Source organism: Suricata suricatta, chromosome 3 (genome assembly GCF_006229205.1).
Source record: "Suricata suricatta isolate VVHF042 chromosome 3, meerkat_22Aug2017_6uvM2_HiC, whole genome shotgun sequence".
Classification (NCBI taxonomy): Eukaryota; Metazoa; Chordata; class Mammalia; order Carnivora; family Herpestidae; genus Suricata; species Suricata suricatta.
Genome location: NC_043702.1, coordinates 35,328,514 through 35,334,219, shown reverse-complemented (window position 1 = coordinate 35,334,219; position 5,706 = coordinate 35,328,514). Strand labels below are relative to the sequence as shown.

The following is a 5,706-nucleotide window of genomic DNA, read 5'->3' as shown; positions in this document are numbered from 1 at the left end:
ATTATGCTTCTTTATTTATATATATGTGATTTATATGTGTACTTAAAAAATTTCTATTTTATTATCCATGCTTTCCTCTCCACCTATCTATTTTCTTTCCTTTACCACACATGTATGGAAAAACACACATGTTTTAAGGCTTAATTTTGTGTAAATTTGTTTGGTATAGTTAAAAGTGTAGAAAGACTGAAAAGGAAACAATACATTAAAATATTTTTGCATCATAGCTTATTGCCCTAGGCAAAGGAGAATATATGTTTTAGCCCTATTGTCACTTGTTCTATTGTACATGATGCTAACACCATCAGTCAATTCAGCTGAAAAAGTGTTACCCAAAGCAGTTACTTATGGCCCCGTAACTGAAATAGACCGATAGCCGACTTCTGACCTACCACCACTACACACGCTTAATTTTGTAGCCAGAGTGTGAAGTTCTTTCTGAAGTCTCTGTTTTAGTTGTCAATTAAAATGACATATTTCAGTTAGTTGTTGGAGATTATTTGACCAGGAATGAAGAGGACCTGGTGCAGGGTCCCTCTCTGTGGGAGGGTTTTATGCTATTACTGAGAAGCCAATGGCTTAGCATTTGGTGATGTGATCTCACTCTCTCATGCCTGTACAGTTTTTAAGACATTTCACATCAGAATGATCTGTCTTAGATGGGCAGTAACCCCAAGATGGAGTGTGGAAAGGCTCGCCTTATTTTTCACTTACCGTACTGCCTGTAGCTTCGATGTGGGAGAACTTTCTGGTAAGAAAAATGACAAACTGACCACAATCTGGTACAAATATTAAAAAAAATTTGCCCATCTTTTTATTACTTATTTTTAGCATATTCTTAGTTATGTTGATTCATTTTCTTCCCCACATTTCTTGCTTCTGAAAAATACAATACATGAATATTCTCCATTACATAAACAAGAAAGAAAAAGCTTTAAAATACTTCAATAGGTAAGATCTACCCTCAGAAAAAAAAAAAACCTTCTATTTTTCTGACTTCAATATTTAAAGTAGTTATGATCTATACGTTGAATAAAATTAAAAGTTTGTCTTTTAAAAAAAGAGAAAAGAAAACCAGATTATGGCATTATCTTAGCAAAGCTTAGGCTAATGTTCAGGAAAGAATACAGAAAACAGGAAGAGTTGATGACCTTTTTTTTCCCCCCAGAAGACACAGTGTAGTATCCTCTCTGGAACTTTAGCTGATAAAATCCAGCTAAGTAACCAGACAGTTGTCTGAAAAAGAAGACGTGCAACATTGTTTTAACAGAAGAGTTTTCTAACAGACTCAAGGGCAATCTCTCTTGCATTGGGAAAGGACTTAAGACAACAATTCTACCAGAGTTTAACCGTATTTTACTTCAACTTTCAGTAGTCATGTGGATCAAAGTAACCTTTGCATTCACAATGCAAACTCAGACAACACTCTGATTAGTTCCTGCTGATCAGGAAAAATTATAGTTCTTTAAAACCCCGGGAAATTACTCTTTGAAAATAGTGTCGGAAAGAATAATATATGGTCAAATGTACTGGTAGGAAATTGCAAGAAACAATGGAATCCCCTTTTATGTCTTTTAAAACATATGCATAGATCTCTAATACTGCTTTTAAAGACACATACATGGTTTAAGAGACTAAAGATCAAGAACAGAGCAGTGAACTAAAGAAGATACAGCATTCAATCGTATTCTGGATATTAGCTTCATTTTGAAGCTGTACACTATTATTTTTAAATAAATCGTGAGAGAAAAGAGCCATATACTACTTTCTGAAAGAAAGGAAGAATAGAATACAAGTTCAATAAGCTGAGATTTTAGTGTGCTTGACATAAAATAAAAATGCACAACTGTGATTTGGAGAATGGTTAGGCAAAAGATTATTATGTGCTCCTGTATATTCAGAAAACTGTGTCCAGATCCGTTTTATGTTATGAGTCCCTAAAGTCCTGTGTGTGTCTTCTCATGTGAGCATGAAGAATTCTGAACTAGACACTGTGGATGCACCCAGGTAGAATGCATTTGGAATTATTTTATAAACAAAATTTAAGTCAAAAAAGAAATGTGAATTTTTGTTTTGGAATTTTGCAAATAGAAATGAAAGAATGAGTCAAAATAGTTGCTTCCAGCCTTTTTTATTGATCAATTTATGATTTCAAATAAAGATACTTTTAGATTTTCAAAATGGGGAAAATATGTATATATGAATATATATTTTTTTGCATGTTTCAGTATTAACAATGACAAAATTGTTTTAAACATTGCTTCTTTTAAGAATGAATTTTCCTTTTTTCCTGAATAAATATGGACATTTTCTCAGATGTTTATAAAATTCGATGGCAGGTTATATTACAGCACTTTATTCTTCTGTACACAGTATGAAGGTCACTCACGTTCTATAATGAGCGAAGACTCTATTTTACTAATGTTTTCCATATCACGTTTCCAGCCTGATCTCCAGCTTTATCCTTGTAGTCTGGAAGTCATTGGGCAGACCAATTTATTGTCTAGGGTTAAATGAAAACAATTCTAAGAAAAAGCTGCAGTTGAGGAAAATGAAAATTAAGAGAATGATTTAATTTTAACATTTAAAAAAATCAGGTGTTCAGTTTCCTTTCTCTTTCTTTAATGTCTGTTTGACTACGTGAACCTCTCATAATTGTTTTCCAAGTTAATTATCAAGAAAGCTTAGGCCTTTGCTGTTTTAGGTATTTTAAAGGGTTTTGTAGTGCCTTTTTCTACATCCATGCTCTTTTCCCATCTTCCATTCTGTGTATCTTCTTGACTCTTTTTAGTTGCTGCCTTTGATCCCTCTTCCCTTACTTAGAAGTTTCTTTGAGGCTACAGATTCTGGATGAATCAAAGTACACCTCTTTGGGATACATGGTCCTCCCCAGCCCACATATGCTAAGTAATATGACTGAGTTTCTCAGTAGATAATATTCTATTTTTCCCCATACTCCATTGTTTCAGTTGCAAAAAGAAAAAAATCAAAATAGTGATATTTTTTTGAAAAGGGTAATAAAATTACACATGCTAAAAATTATATTTCATAAGCAACATATATTATTTGATTCTGTGGTAAGTTATTACAGTTTGGATCTTTCACTGAGACAAGAGTAAAATAGGAATCTGTATGACTTCTATCGTATCTCTTTTCAACTAGAACAAACCTCCTTTAGGTTGGGGATATAGGAAACTCAGTAATATCCTTTGGAAAACACGAGAAAAGCACATGTTGCACAATTATTGGAGGCTTTTGATTTTATTGTTTCAAAATTGGTCAGAAATCAGAAAATATCCTTTTATCTTGTTTATTTTGGTCATTTGTTTTCTAATCAGAAACCAAGGAGGATAAAGGCATAAAGTTATTTTCTGAGGGTCTATCGACCTTAGTGAATCATTGACATGTACAAATATGATATTTGTGCACAAAATGGTATTAAGCCATGGATGTCACACAATGTAGAATTTTCACAGCGAAAGAGGAGGCTTTTGTGTGATTTGGAAAGCCATAGAAAACAATTTGGCCTCTGGTGTCTAAGGCAGTTGCCACCAGAGGGCGATTACTGTAGCGAACTTCATTCTACACAATTGCTTTTCCCTTTTCTTTTTTTTTTTTTTTGTCCTGGTCATCTAGTTACCAAAAAATGTAACATACTCACAATAGAATATTAAGCTTTATACAGGATCTCTGACTGTAAGTTCATTTTCAGCTTCAAAAAAGAAGTATTGTTGGTGTTAGTTAAGGAAGGGCAGAGGGAAATGAAATTTCTTGCTAGATTTGCTAGTAGATTTCTAGATGACAAATTGAAAGAAGACAATACAGTCTGAGCGGATGATTGAAACCCCAATGCACTTCTTCCCAAAATGATATTTATTTACTCTCTTTTACTCCTCTGTTTTCCTTAGGAGTGACAGAACAAGTTTATGCCTTTTGCCAGTGGTTTTGGAAGTCATTAATTTTTAAAGGATTTTTTTTTCTTCTCCTTGCCAAGAGGCATCTTAGTGAGGTATTTTGGATTTGGTCCTAAACATCTTTTATAGTTTTGTATACATTTTATCTTGGTCTGAATATCAGATTACATAAGCGATAGAGTGATGCATTTAATAGCACGAAATATAACATAATGGAAGCTTTAATACCTGGAATACAGTAAACCAATAGCTTTGGGTTATATTACTCATCATAAACTTCTTTAACCTGTGGCTCATTTTCAAAATAATAAACGTAACTATTCCATAAAAATATCTCAACACAGAAGAGCCAGAAAAGTGAAGGACATGAACAGATGGTACATCAATCTTCTGCATTTATACAATTTGTTTTTTAATGCAAATAGTGTGGGTTGCCTGCTCATGCCTTGGATATTTGTTCCAAAGATGAGCACATTTTCTTATCTTTCTGGATCAATGTGACATTTGCAGTTATCATAAAGTGGGAGCCCATTTAATGATGCTAATGCTTCCTTAATGTAAAAATAAAATCACCTTCTTTATAAAAGCAAACAGATTAAAAGTCCCAAAGAGACCATTGAAATCTGTGACATTTGCAGTTACTGCTAACTAGATGGCTTGATTATACACAGGTTAAAAAAAAATCTTAAAAGCATTGTTTATAATCATTAATCAGAACATTAAATATGAATTCTGGGTTTCCCTATGAGCAAGAAGGTAAATTAAGTATCTGTTTGTGTAAAGAAACCAGCAAGTTACAGACTTGTAAGAAAGACCACAATTAAATGTTAAGTTAATAAGCATCTCTAAATTTTACAAGAACTTGCAAGGATCTTGGAGGATCCTTAAAAATAAATGATAGTATTTCTGAGATGTAATATTTTTCTAAAACAGAAAACACACTTAAAAATAGTACAGTGGTTTAGAGAGGAAAGCAGTTTAGGTGTGGCACTGATTTTTTTAAACTAAATTCATAGAAGGAGTCCAGTGCATACCCACCCACCCCCATATATTTCCACTTTCAAGGAGAAAAGTCATTTATAGAAGAAAAGAGTGATGTTTCTAAGGCTCATTTCGTTCCATCAGTAGAGCCTACTTGGCTACTTTACGGGGAGCCTGCTTTGGGAATTCATTTCTTTTTCGTGTGTATTGTGTCTGTTTTCGATGTTTCATACACATGCCCAGAGGCCGTCTGGCAGCATATACACTTTTTAAAGCCAATTTGAAAAAGCAAATCATTTTCCTTCCTGATAAGACAGCTGGCTGTTGCACACAGCCTTTTCCTCTAGAAATGAGTTGTGGTCACTAACTAATTCCAGAAGGTCCAAAGAGTTGGCATTTGATGAGAGCAAATTTTGATCACTATCAAACTGGCATCAACTCCAATAACAAGCTGACGTATTAGATAGAGGGCACAGGAGTGTCATCTCAGTAACCTAAGCTGCTCTGTGTAGTTCCCCAAAGAGCCTATGGATGTAGGACATCAACAATACCGCCACCTCAGGCAAGTTCTGTGAGACAAGGGGAGATATGTCTTAGGTGTTCTTTATAGATCTTTTTGTAGATCTCACTTCCTGTGGAATCATTAGTGACTCCCTTCACCGGTAGGCGGTGCTATGTCAGCAGAAGTTATCTATATATACACCCAATTTAATAAATAGAGCTGATGGAGTGGGGGGAATTTAAATCTGGCTAACAGGGCTCTTGTTGCAGCAATTAGATATTTTTCAGGGCCAGGCCTAAGTGCCCAGGG

At 34.4% G+C, this 5,706-nt stretch overlaps 1 long non-coding RNA gene across 1 annotated transcript; it reads right to left on the bottom strand.

The window, feature by feature from the left end:
- Window positions 1-783: 783 nt before the first annotated feature.
- On the bottom strand, window positions 784-2,495 carry LOC115286417. Its single transcript, XR_003906050.1, has 2 exons — window positions 2,390-2,495; window positions 784-879 (listed from the first exon to the last, which is right to left on the bottom strand). It is a non-coding gene; the product is annotated as an uncharacterized LOC115286417 (long non-coding RNA).
- Window positions 2,496-5,706: the final 3,211 nt, after the last annotated feature.